Source organism: Suricata suricatta, chromosome 13, assembly GCF_006229205.1.
Source record: "Suricata suricatta isolate VVHF042 chromosome 13, meerkat_22Aug2017_6uvM2_HiC, whole genome shotgun sequence".
Classification (NCBI taxonomy): domain Eukaryota; kingdom Metazoa; phylum Chordata; class Mammalia; order Carnivora; family Herpestidae; genus Suricata; species Suricata suricatta.
The window spans coordinates 53,536,844-53,552,871 of record NC_043712.1 but is presented as its reverse complement, the minus strand read 5'-3'; the positions used below and the strand labels follow the sequence as shown (position 1 = coordinate 53,552,871).

The 16,028-nt window shown below is 36.5% G+C and overlaps 1 non-coding gene across 1 annotated transcript; it reads right to left on the bottom strand.

Moving 5' to 3' along the window:
- Window positions 1-13,335: 13,335 nt before the first annotated feature.
- LOC115277182 lies at window positions 13,336-13,439 on the bottom strand. The gene has a single exon (XR_003902287.1). It is a non-coding gene; the product is annotated as a small nucleolar RNA U13 (small nucleolar RNA).
- Between the last annotated feature and the right edge of the window lie 2,589 nt (window positions 13,440-16,028).

Genomic DNA, 16,028 nt, shown 5'->3' with positions numbered 1-16,028 from the left:
TGGGCTTTTCTGTTGCTTGCAGAAACCTCTATACATTTTTTGGGGAAGGCCTGTTTACTTTTAAGTTTGCATTTGACTTCCCATGTTTCCCGGGCTCCTTTACTGCTTCTTTAGGACAGTCTCCTTACTTTTTAAAAGATGCTGTTCTCCAGCATAGTCTTTTGCATATTTATTGCCAATAAATTGCCAATAAGGCAGGCAGAATTTTGTTTACATATCTGGCATGTATATTTCCTGGACTTCTAATTGGTGTTTTTATTTTTATTTCCTTTTTTTTTTTCAGAGAGAAAGAAAGATAGATTGAGAGTGCAACCAGGAGAGAGAGGCAGAGAGAGAGAGAAAGAGAATGAATCTCAAGTAGGTTCCGCACCCAGTGCAGAAGAGCCCAATGAAGGGGGCTCAATCCTATGAGCTGGGGTCAAGGCCTCAGGCAAAATCAAGACTCAGACTCAACTGACTGAGCCACCCACATGCCATGGTATTTGGTATTTTTAGAGGTCAGAAGCCTTTCTGTAGGTGTTTGGATAAAAATATATATGTATGTACATATGTGTGTGTGTGTTTCTTTTGTTTTTTCCCCCAAACTAATGCCTAACGTTTTGTTAAAGTTCCCTTTTCTAAAATTGAGTTATCTAGTGATTATTTTATTTTTCTGCATTTATTTATTATTTATTATTTATGTATTTATTTTACTCTACTCACTGTTTATTATTTCTCTAGTTTTTTTCTTGACTTTCTTTCATTGAATATATTTTAGAATCCCATTTTTGATACATTGTAGTGTTTTGAGTGTCTCTCTTTTTTTTAAATTTTTTTAATGTTTGTTTATTTCTGAGAGAGACACTCTGAGAGAGCACAAACAGGGGAGGGGCAGAGAGAGAGGGAGACACAGAATCTGAAGCAGGCTCCAGACTCTGAGCTGTCAGCACAGAGCTCGATGTGGGGCTTGAACTCGTGAACTGTGAGACTATGACCTGAGCCAAAGTTAGATGCCCGATCGACTGAGCCACCCAGGAGCCCCTGGAGTATATCTCCTTTTATGTCTTCTACTTTGGGGATGTTTTCCTGATGTGTTAAATAATACACACACAACTTACACAGTTTACTTGGTTTGTAATTTTATCAGTTCAACTGAAATATAGAAACCTGTCCTCTCTTTACCCTTTAGTGGTTTTAATATAATTATCTTAAATATTTTCCCTGCATACATTCAGAACTACATTATTATGTTATATTTTTTGCCTTGACTATCAAAAATAATTTAGAAAACTCAATGAGAAAAGGAAGTCTATTGTATTTACTCATATTTTGCTTATTATGTAATTTCTTTCTTGCTAATGTTCCAAGATAACTTCTTATATCATTTCCTTTCTGTTTAGAAAAAACTCCTCTTCTTTTAGGGTAGCTCTGCAAATTATCTTACATTTTCTTCACCTGGAATATATTAAATTTATCCTCCATTTCTGAAGAACAATTTCATTATACATAAAATTCTGAGTTGATATTTTAACATTTGAATAATTTTGCATCGCTTCTGACTTCCATGAGTTCTGTTGGAAGCCCACTATCATGCAGATAATTTTTCTTTATAGATGAAGTGTTGTTTCTACCCCACTACTTTCAAGATTTTATTCTTTGCTTAGTTTTCATATGTTTGGCTCTACTATTTCTCTGTGTAGAGTTTTCCAGCTTTATCATTTTGGGGTTTACACAGGGTTTTGAATTCATAGGTTTGTGTCATTTGCTCGACTCAAAAGTTTGAAACAGTTATTCCTTAAGCACCATTTCAGGCTACTCTCTTCTCTCCATGCAGAACTCTGGTGAAACAAATGTTAGCTCTGTTGTTATAAATTTACAGCCACTTGATGCTATTTTCTATTTTAATTTTTTTACTATTTTTATTTCTAATATATTTTCCCTCCTTTGTTCAGTCTGTATGACTTCCATTGTTCTATGTTCAAATTTGCTACTTTTTTCCTTTGTGTCCTCATTGTGCCATTCATTCTGTTGTGCCCTTTCACTAGTTTTTTTTTTTTTCAGTTATTGTATTATTTAGTCCAACATTTCTTTTTGGTCCTTCTTTTTATTTTTATGTCTTCTATATAGTTGCTGAAACTTCCTATTTTCATTTGTTTTAAGTGTATTTATAATCGCTCACTGAAGCATTCTTATCACAGCTGCTTTAAAATCTGTATTAGATAATTCTGGCATTCTGTCATCATAAGGTTTACATGCATTGAACACCTTTTTTGTTCAATTGAGAACTTCTTGGTGCTCAGAGTGTGAGTGGTTTTGAATTGAAGGAAACATTTTAATATGCTATGAGACTCTAAATCTTATTTAAACATGTTTTATATGTCTTTCTGTGGCATTACTTCATCAAGGGAAGAGGAGATGCTGCATTATTGATAGTTGGAAGTTCGGTTTTTCCACTTGGCCTCCATCAACACACAAAGGAGTGTCCTTGTTAATGCAAGTGGGGATGGAAGTCTGGGTTCCCATGTATCTCCACTAGTCACCACAGGGAGGAGGGTGGAGATTTGTTCCTACGGAGTGAGGATTACAGTCTAGCTGCATGTTCAGTCTTCTCTAATATCACCTGGGTGAAGATGTGCTGGGTGGTGAGGTCATTTCCCCCTCTTTTTAAGTTTTAAAATTTTTGTTTTATATATGATACCCAACGTTTTTAGTTGCACTCTTGTTCTCAATGATAGGAATAGGGAAAAGCTGGTCTACTCCATTTCCCCAGAAGTTTCTCCCTTGTGTTCTTTTAAGTCATATTTTACTCTATGTTTTAGGTTTTGCATGTGGTTTCCATCTTTGTAATAATTTGATTTTGCTTTTATGTTTTCTTCTGAGCTCTGAACCCACTATTCATTTTTGCCCATTGATTTGTAATTTATATTTTGAGTTCTTTTGGTAATTTTTGTGGTGAATTCTCTTACTCTACCATTTGATTATGCTACAAATGCACTATTAAAATTTTATTACTTACATCTCCATGTCCAACTTTTAGGGTCTATTACAAATATTATAATTGATTATAATAGCCACATTCCAGTACATACAACTTTGGAAAGAGAAAAGGGAAAGAAAATACATTTCAAAGACAACACAAGTTCTTTGGATGCTAATATGCTTTACCACAAGAGTAATTTACAAGGATGTCACCATAGTTGTCTTAGAAGGTAGTGATATCAATAAATTGGTGGAATAAGAAGCCCAAGACACACTGACCATGAAGACATGAATTCAGTAACCCTTCATGGATCAATTCCCTTTGTGAGAAATCCAGAAACCAATCAAAAGGCTCTTGTTTTCCAGGTGAGCACAAAGCTAACTGTACCAAATCCAGTAGGAAAATTCATGGCACCATCTCACCATAGTTCTTCCCCTTGGCAGTGCCACATGATTTCAAGGAAATCCCCACTTCTCGCTTCTTCCTGCAGAGAGAAAGAGAAGATTAAACTATGCACACAATGCATTGACTATTGGTGTTGAAGGGGAGTAGGTTGTCTAAGATTGCTGAGGGGACCCAGTGTACTCTAGATACCTGGGTACTGTTGAGAACAAAAAAGAACTGAACAGTGTGCTGTTACTTCAGAGGAAATAGAAAAGGGCAGTGGTTGCCAGGAGTTAGGTGGGAGGCAGAGATTGGTAGGCAAAACACAGAAAGCTTTTAGAACAGAGATACGACATCATATGATATAGTATGCAATACATATCATTATATATTTGTCAAAAGCCATAAAATGAAAACCACTGAGTGAATTGTAATGTAAACTACAGACTTCTGGTGATTATGTGAAAATGTAGGTTCATCAGTTGTAACAGATGTACCACTCTGGTGGAGGGTGTTAATAATGGGGAAGTTATTCATGTTTGGGGGAAGGGACATAAAGGAAACAACAAACCCTAAGCTGCTCTAAAAAAGGTCTCAAAAATGAAGAAGAGATAAAATCTTTCCCAGATAAATAAAAGCTGAGGGAGGGCATCACTACTAAATCAACCCTACAAGAAATACTAAAGAGAGTACTTCATATTGAAATAAGAAGGTGCTAAACAGCAATACAAATGCACAGAAAAGTATAAAGCTTACTGACAAAAATAAATATATATATACAAATGCATAATACTGTAAATATGGTACATAAGTCACTTTTAATTCTGATACAGAAGTTAAAGATAAAAGTGTAAAAAACTCCTATAACTATAAAAGTATGTCAGCGGATATATAATATAAAAAGATATAGTTTGTGACACCAATAACATGAAGTATGAGGGAGGGAGAGTACAAGTGTGATTTTTTTTTATGCAATTGAACTTAAATGTGATCAGCTTAAAATAGATTGTTATAAGTATAAGATGTTTTATGTAAGCCCCATGGTAACCATGAAGAAAACACACAAAAGAAAATGAGAAATGAATCAAAACATGTCACTGCAAAAAAAAAATCAATGAAACACAAAGAAAGACAACAAGAAAGAAAAATAAGAATAAAAGAACTATAAGACAAAAAACCATGAACAAAATGTCAAGAATAAGATTTTCTTTATCGAGAACTACTTTAAATATAAACAGTTTGAGCTCCTCATTCAAAACACATAGAGTAACTAAATGGATTAAAAAAGACAAAAAAGACAAGATGCAGCCTTTTGCTATCTGTAAGAAATTCACTTTGGATTTATTTATTTATTTAATGTTGAGACAGAGAAAGAGAGAGCTAGAGTACACAATCAGGGGAGGGACAAAGAGGAGAGACAGAATCCCAAGCAGGCTCCATGCCATCAGTGAAGAACCCAGTGGGAGGCTTGAAATCACAAACTGTGTGATTATGACCTGAGCTGGGATGAAGAGTCGGATGTTTAAGTGACAGCTCCACCCAGGCGCTCCTCACTTTGGATTTGTTTAAAGACACACTTAGATTAACAGTGAAAAGATGGGGGGGAAAGATATCCATGAAAACGGTAACTAAAAGAGAACAGGTGTAGCCATTATTGTGTCAGACAAATTGATATTAAGTTAAAAACTGTCACAAGACACTATAGGAAAAACACTACTAGGACACACACTACTAGAAGGACACTATATCATGATAAAAAATTAATTCATCAGGAAGATATAACAATGATAAATATATATGTAGCTCACATCAAAACACCCAAATATATGAAGCAAACATTGATAGAAGTAAAGAAGAAGTAGACAGCAATCTAGAATTAGTAGACCTCAATACTCCATTTTTAATAAGGGACAGAACATCTGCCAGAGATTGACAAGGAAACAGAATAATGACATATAGACTAAATGGACCTAACAGACATCTACAGAATGGTCCACCCAACAGCATAATATGTATTCTTCAAGTACACATGGAGTGTTCTCCAGAATAGATCACATTGGGTTACAAAATAAGTCTTAACAAATTTAAGAAACTTAAAGTCATACCAAGTATTTTTTTTCATACCAAGTATTTTTTTCTAACCAAAACACAGTGAAACTGGAAATCTACAGCAGAAGGAAAATTGGAAAATTCACAAACATGTGGAAATTAAACAACACACTTTTGAACAACCAATAGGTCAAAGAAGAAATCAACAAGGTAATTCAAAATATCTTGAGATGAACAAAAATAGAAACACAACATAGCAATACAACTTATGGGATGTAGCAAAAACAGTAGTTAGAAGAAAATTTATAGTGATAAGCACATTAAATATGAGAAAAGATCTCAAATAACTTAACTCTACACCTCAAGGGACTAGGAAAAGGAGAACAAATTAAGCACAAAGTTTGCAGGAGAATAATAAAAATAATAAAAATAGAGGAGAAATACTAGAAAAAATTAATGAAAGTTAGAGTTGGTTTTTAAAAATAATCAATAAGTTTGATAAACCTTTAGGAAGACTAACAAAAAAGGAAAGAAGATTCAAATAAAATCAGAAATAATATAAGACCCATTACAACTGCTTTTCACCAAGTAGGATGTTAGCTGTGGACTTTTGATATGGATAGTTTTTATTATATTGAGCTACTGTCCTTTTATTCTTAGCTTTTTTGAGTGATTTTTTTATGAAGTCATTGAATTTTGTCAAATACTTTCTCTGCATCTATTGAAATAATCATGTGGTTTTTATCCTTCACTTTGTTAACGTGATGATGAATCATTTTGATTTGTTTAGTGTGTCGAAACACCATTGCATACCCATTTAGCCATGGTGTATAATCTGGCTCAGTTGATTAAGTGTCCAACTTTGGCTCAGTGTCTGACTTTGCCTCAGGTCATGATCCTGTAGGTCCTGGGCCCGAGCCCAGCATCCAGCTATGTGCTGACAGCTCAGAGCCTGGACACTGCTTCAGATTCTATGTCTCCTTCTCTCTCTTCTCCTCCCTTGCTTGCACTCAAAAAGATATGTCTGCACTCCCATGTTTATGGCAGCATTGTTCATAATACTTATAAAGTGGAATCAATTTAAATATCCCTCAATAAATGAATGGATAAAGAAAATGTACCATGTACATATACAATGGAATATTATTCAGCCATAAAAAGGAAATAAATCCTGTTTTATGGTTTAATACGAATGGACTCTGCAGACACTGTGCTCAGTGAAATAAGCTAGTCTCAGAAGCGCAATTACTGCATGATTCTACTTAGTAGAAGTATCTAGAGTAGCTAAATACGTTAAAGTAGAAAGCAGAGTGTTGGTTGCCTGGAGTTGAGTGCATCCGGGAGTTGGTAAATAGGGAGTTGCTATTTTCTGGTTATAAAGGTCCAGTCATGAAGATGAGCAAGTTCTAGAGATCTGCTACGCAACATTGTACTTATAGTTAACAATACCATACTCTATCTACACTTAATAATTTAAGAAGGAAGATCTCATGCCATGTGTTTTTTAATATAATTTTTAAAAGTATAAAAAAGTCTGTTAATGATAGTGCCCACATTAATAGGGGAGAAAAGTATACTGAGCCAAAGCCTGACATAATCCATAAGCAAAGATTTTTTGTTCCTCAGCCATCTTAGGTTATACACATGTTCATATAACACTTTACAAAGAATTTTATTACTACATCTTTTGCAGGAAAAAAATCATTATTAATATGAGTATGACATACGGAATCCCAGTTTTTTCTTTTCCCATAGAAACACTTATTTTGAAAACATGGTGTTTGAATTCACATATGCATTTGGACAAATATCTTAGGACATCCTGCATCATAACCTACCAATTGGATGGCCCTGGTGAATTTTCTTAGTCTCTCTATGCCTCAATTTCCTGATATGTAAAATAGAATTAATTGTCCATGTTTCATGGAAGATTTTGGACACATTTAATGAGATTAGTCCTTAAAAATATGTTCAGAAGGGTAGGGCTCGCAATAAACACTCAATAAATGATACTTGTATTTATATTTCCCCAAAGGTACAGTGTGATTAACTCAGCTGGCTTTGACCTAGTTGGAGTACTACTGAGGGGCAGAGTGTGTACTAAGCCAGCATCAAAGCATGAATTTTTCCTCACGCTCTTCCTAGAAATCATTTGACTTTGGCTCATGCTCTAATCAATACAAGGCTGAATCTAGTGTGACTAAGTAACAAAGTTGACGTATCATTTAGGAGGCTTTCATATGAAAAAATGATCTTTAAAAATCCAGACATTTACTATGCCACATAAAAAGAAATGTTTCTGAGACTTACTTGGCAATGTAATGAAGACACATGTCTACCTTTGTGTTTGGCTATGTTTTATCCACCACCCCTTTATCTTTGTCCTCATGTTTGTTCTCCTAATGATCACAGAATGGCTGTAAGAGGCAGGAAGACAGAGCAGTGCACTTAGATTTGTGATCTGTAAGAGAGAGAGAGAGAGAGAGAGAGAGAGAGAGAGAGAGAGAGAGAGAGAGAAAGAGAGAGAGAGAGAGAGAGAGACAGAGAGAGAGAGAGAGAGGCTTGTCTCCCAGCATACGAATGTCTTTTCTTCATTTTAATTGGGCCATTTTAGGTAATATTAACTCTTAAATGACAGAGAAATACAAATAGATTGATTTACTCCAATAAAGACTCCCCTGAAACTGGAGAATGGATGAATATCGGAACAAAACTAAGGCATAGCTGGAAGAAAGGCTGTCAGAGCCCCCGACAACCATATTGACTAAACTCAGTTTCCCAAAAAGTACACAGCATACACTAGAGTGATCTATGCACCAAAGATCCAGTTCAGATTAACATCTGAGAAGGGTCAATCTGTCAGATAAGTATTTGAGGCTTCATCAACTACTGAAACTATCATGTGCGCGCGCACACACACACACACACACACACACACACACACACACACACACAAACACCAGGATTTCTAAGTTTCCTTCCTCAAATTATGTAGATATTAAATGTAAATATGAAAGTGCCTCAAAATCATTTGATTTGATTACATTTATTCCTTCTTTATTTTTTGCTTTTATTTAGAGCTAACAATATATCTTGAATCTAGATGCTGGTAGTAAGTATTATAAATTGGGTTTTCAGGTACTTTAAAAAGTATTAGCAGATATGAAACTGCCCTTACAGTAAGTTAAATTTTACAAATAACCTTCTTCATTTTGCAAAGTATTAATAACTTATTTAGAACTAGCTCCAGAGCCAGTTGGAAGAAAGTGTGAAGGAACAAGAGCGAAGGTGGTTACCGAATGTCTTTTAGCACATGATTGGGCTCTGAGTGTATTTTAACATGCTGTGGGTGTACCAGTCAAAAGACTAATTGTTAGCATAAGGGAAGAAATGGAGATAAGTCTGAAAACAAAATGAGAATCATTGATTGGTTCTCTTTTCTGTTGTTGTTGTTGCAAAAAGTGTGATTTAGGTATTTGAATCTTGAAGCAGTTTTCAGAGAATGTTCTTATTAAAAGTTCTCAGTAGAAACTCTTTGACCTATGTTTAGTTTAAAAACAGACAACTATTCTTAGCATAATTATTCCATTCTGCTTCATATAACTTCATTGCTTTTGGTCTGACAAAGCAATCATTTCTGCCCAGATTTTGAGTATTAGCAATTCATTGATGACATTTTCCCACCGGCTACTCCTCAGCCCGCATTGTTCAGAATATGAACTCTGTAGGGTTGAGGGACAAGCAAGGTTTAGATGAAAAGAACATATTTAAGCCTAAACTTGTAGGTTAAAAAAATTGAGTCAAATTAACCTCTAGATCTCTAGAGGTAAACATCACAGGCTCATTTAGACCTGCCTACTAATCCCAGGACGTGGCTCACCCTCTGAAGTGTGCTATTATGAGCTTCCTAAGGCTTCTGTAACAAAGTACCACAAACTGAACATATTCAAAAGACAATATATATTGTCTCATAGTTCTGGAGGCAAGAGCTGTAAAGTGAAAGTGTCAGCAGAGCCACTGTCCTTCTGAGTGCACTGTGGAAGGGTTTGTCCCAAGGATCTCTCCAAGCCTTCCTTGATGTGTAGATAGCCATCTTCTTGCTGTAGCCCTTCTCACTATCTTCCTTTCATGTCTATCTCTGTGTCCATTTTCCTTTCTTATCAGGATGCAGGGATAAAAGCCTACTCTAATGACTTCATTTTAACTTGGCTACTTTCATAAAATCCCTGTTTCCAAATGAGGTCACATTCTGAGGCACTGAGAATTAAGGCTTCAGCATATCATTTTGTGTGTATGAGCGGGTGGGGGAGGAACACAATTCAACTCGTAACCTGTGCTTTCTTACTTTAGCATCTGTGGGAATACCCCCATGAGAGCTGCCGAGGGTTACTGCCCCACTGCTATTCCCCACATTCTGGGCCATAGTGTTCAACCCTCTACTTAGATGGCAACTCCATTCAATGGCAATCATTAGTTGAATGACTATTGTGTGCTTGCACTGAAAATACATTAGGACACAGAAAAGAAATGTTTGTTGCCGACACATAAACACATTATCATATAACTAGAGATAATTTTATCTGTTTTGAAGACTATGGGCCAGGAGGGAAAGAGAATAATGAAGTGGGGATTCACTTAAGTAAGATAGTCATGGAAAGCTACCCTGAGAGACCTTTTCACCTAGACCTGCCAATTAAGAAAAAAATTAGAAGATGAAAAACAGATATTTTCCTATTCCAGGGAGAGGAAATAGTATGCAAAGGTCCTGAGGCAAGAAACAGTTTGGCCTATTTTAAGATCTGAGAGACACATACCAAGTTTTGATTTTGCTATTCCCATTTAATAGAGAGATAGAGTAATAATTCCTAATTTATATGGCAAGGAATGGCAGAATTAGGATTGGATCCATTTTTCCCACACTAGTGTGTCTTCCTCCCCTGCACTGATTAATTACTAATTTCTCTTGGTCACATCTGCCTTCCTCTCTATCCCCACTCCTCATGTTGATCAGATTCTGGCCACTTTACCTTGAGGATCTTGAAATAGCCTTTCCACCTCAAGTCCTGTCCTAAAATCCATCCTTATTTCAGCAAGAGAGAACAGACAACTGAGTCTAATCAGGCTATTGTCCTTTGCTGAATCTGCACCTTGTACAGCATGACTGTAGAAGGCTTCTTACTGTGATCTATAAGGATGGCCATGCTGTGGTCTCTGTTCCTAATTCAGGCCAATCATCTGCCATTCTTGTCATCAACTTCAAATACCACTAATGCTTGTTGCAATCCTTTTCCTTATTCTGCTGTTTTGCACCTCTAGTCTGTCTTCGCGTTTTGCCTTGGTCTATGTTAGTTATAGTGAAGTCTTATGAATCCATTAACATCTAGCTGATAATGCTTTCCCAGAACTTCTTGACCAAGCTACATGGCCCTGGAGCTCCTACGTGCAGGTCCCTATCCCTGACTTCAGTGCATTGCTCCATTATGGTCTCTTTGTGGGTTGTCTCCCTGAGAACAATTTCAGAGCAAGTGCTTTCTTCACCTTTGTAAATATCCAGTGTAGTTTCTGCAACCTCGTGGAAGTTTATCAGTCTTCTACTGAGCATGTAGATGAATAGCACTTCCCAAGATATGGTTAAGAAATAAGCTTCCTGGGGAGCCTGGGTGGCTCAGTAGGTTAAGTGTCCAACTCTTGGTTTTGGCTCAGGTCATGATCTCATGGTTCATGAGTTCAAGCCCTGCATTGGGCTCTGTGCTGACAGTGAGGAGCCTGCTTGGGATTTTCTCTCTCTCTCTCTCTCTCTCTCTCTGCCCCTACTTTCCTTGCTCCCTCTCTCAAAACAAATAAATAAAGCTAAAAAATTAAAATAAAAAGAAATAAACTTCTTGACTTTGAGACTCTCCCACAATCATTTTACTCTAACCCTTCCCTTTCCTTCTGATTCAAAACCTCCTTTTTATGCCAGTAACTAGTGGGACTCCAAGGCCTCACCGTACCCACTCACCCTGCTGGAAACAACTGTAGACATTTTGAATTACAATACTCACAGGACCTTGTTCCCATCATTTCACCCTCCACCTGAACCCAAATACAAGTTCCCACAGGAAAATTGTACCCTCACCCCACCTATGGACGACAGTGTTTCTACACAGCTCTACCCCTAATATTTGTCCAAAGATGTCTGAATGCACGTTCCTGAATTACCACAGTAATCTCCAGGTGGCTTCAGTTAGAATGTTTCAGGATTACAGTTCCTAATTTCATCTCCAATATATAAAACAGGTGTTGTCTGTACATTGCACACCTCTCCATCTTTCTATTTAGTTCAGAGCCAGCAATAACATAGAGAATGTATAAATAGACTCAGTCACACTTAAAGGCTCATAATCTATTAATGCTTGTGAGTTGGTTGGAGAATATTTCTTTCCAGCGTAGTTTACATACAAGATTATGTACTTGGAGAGGGAAGTGACTGCTTAAACAAAAGTGCAAGGCCTTGCAGCTCACTCTTTCCTAAGACAGCACCCAGCAAAGTTGCCCATTGCTGTGCCATAGTCTGTGGATATTTTGGGGACCAGTGTCAGGATATGTTTCATGAGCACAGGTGTATTCTATTTGTGGCAGCATTTGCAAAATAAAGGAGGGTGTTGAAAGAAAAAGAACAGATTCTTCTATCAACTTGACTGAGGCTGCCATTCAGAAAGGCTCCTCTATGCATTCCCCCAAACACAACCCAGTAATGCCCCCAAGAGGTGTGTACTGAGAACAAGAAATTCCAATCTAGAACAACTTTATTTAAGTCCTTGCTTAATTTTCAATGAGGTTGTGAAATAAGCTGGTCTTGAGGCCACCTGTTAAGCACAGATGGAACCTTGCCTACCAAGGCCACAGCAACTTGAGTTCAGAGTTGGTGGAAGGTTGTGATAGCATTCAAAAAATGTGTGGGCAAAAAACAACAGCGGTGATATTGACAACAGTCTTTGGCTCTGCTTTTTACCCCACGGGTCACAGAAAAGATCCCTTTGCCAGATAGAGCTTAAGGTAGTTGACCCCTTCTCCAGGGTGGATGACCGACCATTCTGCTGCTTCTACCACTATCTATTTGCTGCATTCCCTCTGCCCACATCGCCACAGCTATGATGAAGTGGGGTCACTCTCATTGCTGCCAGCACTGACCACATGGCTGTCCACACTAATTCAGTTGCTTTATTAGCTGCTATCAACGCTTTGGATGAAATGAGGCTTTGTTCCTACAAAAATTATAAAGGTTAATTCTTCTTGGACTTAAAAAAAGAGTCACCTGATGATTCCATTTTATAGAGTCTTTGTCTCTAGGAATCTAAGATAAATTTTCCAAGGACCAGGTTAAAGGATATTCAAATTGGAGGACATTTGACTACAGAGTGTCTTATGTGGAAACATACATCCCAATACATGGCCAACCTATGTCCAGGAATTAAAATCAGACATTGTGTTCTTTCTGACTCCCAGTAGGCTCTAACCAGTTATTATGCTTTCTGAGGAATGGGTATTCTCTCTTTTTTTAAAAAAAAGACTTGGAGCACCTGGGTGGCTCAATTGGTTAAGTGTCTGAGTCTTGATTTTGGCTCAGGTCATGTTCTTATGGTTCATGAGAGCAAGCCCTGTTTCGGGCTCTGCACTGACAGTGTGGAGCCTGCTGGGGTTCTCTTTCTCCCTCTCTCTATGGCCCTCCCCAGCTTGCACTCTCTTTGCTTCTCAAAATAAACTTTAAAATAAATAAAATAAAAGGCTTATCATAAGTCCTGAAAGTATCACTTTGAAATATTTCCTTAAAATTTCTCATTTACGTTATTTTTCTCCGTTCTTAAATTCTAGGTATACTTACTATCTTTATATGTAGCATAAATACAATCTATATGATAGAGTAATTGGTGATAACAATTTTTGGTGATTTTTTTTTTTTACGTCAGACGGGTAATGTGCCGGCGTCGTAACAAGGTTTAAGGGTGGCACATGTCACACAATGGCGTGAACACCCAATCATCACGCTTATGAACTACAAAAGGATCTTTGGTGATTTTTTAATTAATAAAGGCTTCGAATAGTTTCAAATGTAAAAGATAGTTGCAAGAACAAGAATAATATAATACAGCCATATACCTTCTAAGCTGCATTCACCTGTTTTTAATATCTCATACCATTTGCTTCATCATGTGCTAGATAGAGTGTATAATTTTTTTCCGGAACAATTTGTGGTTATGTTACATATACCATGGTCTGCTGTTCCTAAACACTTCAGTGTGACTGTTTTTTTTGTTTGTTTTTTTTGTTTGTTTTTTAGTGTTTATTTGTTTATTTTAAGAAAGAGAGAGAGAGAGAGCCCACAGCTGCTGGGGGAGGGGCAGAGAGAGGGAAAGAGAAAATTCCAAGCAGGCTTCATGCTGTCAGCACAGCTCCCATCACAGGGCTCAATCACACAAACACTGAGATCATGACCTGAGCCAATATCAAGAGTCAGACACTTAACTGACTGAGCCACACAGGGGCACCAGTGTGAATTTTTCTAAGAATAATCATAATATGGTTATCAAACTCAGTTAAATTAAAAATGATATATCTAGTAAATCTAAGGTGGATCGAATCTGTCCTCTGTAGTTCAATTTTTCAATGAAATTTTTCAATCAATCCAATAATATCCTTCCTAGGACATCCCTCCCCATCCCCTGCCCCGAACCCCAAGCCCCTAATCCAGGATCTGGTATAAATTCACTTTTTGTATTTAGTTGTCATGTCTCTTAGGCTCCCTTAATCTGGAATATTTCTGGTATTTATGTATTTAATGACCCTGTCATTTTAGAAGAATACAGTCCCTTCCCTCTTTTTAATTAAAAAAAAAATCTTCTAACTTTGGTTTTGTGGTGTTTTCTCAAGACTGGATTCAGGCTACATATTCTCAGCTAGACTACAGTGCAAGTAATATCATATTTAGAGACACACAATGGCATTCTGCTTCTCATTGGTGATATCAATTTTGATTACCCCAAGTGTTGTCTGATTTCTCCACTATATTATTATTATTATTTCTCCTGAAACTTATGAGCAGTTTGTGAGGAAATGATTAATATGACACATATATCCATTTCCTCATTCAAATTTACCATTCATTAATATTTACAAAATACTAATTTTACAATTCCAACATATCTTCCACATTTACCAGTTTGCTATCAGCAATATACTTTAAGTTGGGACCCCCATTCTTTCCCAGTCTAAAAGTATTTATTTATTTGTTTGTTTGTTTATTGTATGGACTCAGGACTTCCTATTTTGTAGTAGCATACAATCTTTTATGGTACTAAATAATGTTGATGATCAATTTGCCCCAGATTTAGCCAGAAGAGTCTTATTAATCTAGTTCTCAGTCCTTTTGGTGCAGTCCTACTATTCTTTTTGACTTCTTTCCTACACTCTGGAATAAGAAGATGTTCTAGGTTCATCTTATAATACTTTACCTCAATCCTGGAGTCAGCTACTTTTCCATGAAGTTTGAGTCATTTTAGTGGTGCATAGCATTAGAGACCAAGATCTGGTCCCAGTTGGAATGCCTTTGCTTCTTGGTGCTTTGCAAAGACAAAGCTGGGAAATATATGCATCTAGATAGACAAATGCATACACCAATATGTGCACATATACACATACATACATAAAATATAGTGCATACATACATATATATAAATTTTAGAAATTGTGAGTTCATATCAGTACCTCCAATTCCAACTCATAATCACAAGGTACTTTATTGCCTTTTCCCATTCCATAAGTTTAATGTCTCTTCTTCCTCAGTGAGAACCTGGCTCCTAAAAGCATAAATGCACGTATGTATTTGCTCATTCATTCACTCATTTACTCATCTAAAATTGTTTTAGAGATGATTTTCCTATACCAGAATGGTTTTAATTAGAAAAAAAATGATACAACTTTCTCCTGGCATAGGTCCATTCTTCCTGGACATTTTATTCTTGTATTTTCATAGTCATAAGAGGCACAAGAAAGTTCAATGCCATCATGTTCCAAAGAATATACGTTTCTCCTTAACAATATTGTTGGGCAATATTCAATTTGGGATATTTATTTGCTATCAGAGAGGAAATTAGAAATGAAAGTGATCACCCTCTCTCCAGTGCCAAATGTAAACATTAGTTTTGAAAGGTAGGAGTTTGACCTTTGTTTTAGTAAAATGGGTTGTAGAGAATACATTTTGTACCTCTCAACAGTCCGGAGGGGAGATCTTGAGGTGTGCAATCCAGTCTATTTTCTATAGCCATTTAAAATTTTCAACTTGTCCTTTGATTTTCCTTCTATCTAAATGTTTTTTTGCTTAAGTTTTAGATTCCTGAGGAATGTGGCTCAACACATAAACAGGGATGGAATAGTTTAAATACAAATCATTGGGCTTTTGCACATAGAAGGGGCATTTCATATATCTAATAGTACAACGAAGGAATTTACCATGCAATAACATTTCCTTGGGAGAGTAATTATCTGAGAGTATTATTGTGATAATTTAAAAATCCATGCCAGATAAACTTGGAAATTCAGGGGTCAAAAACACTATTTTTTTTCCTCCAAAAATTCATAAGGCCTTTATTTTGGCAAT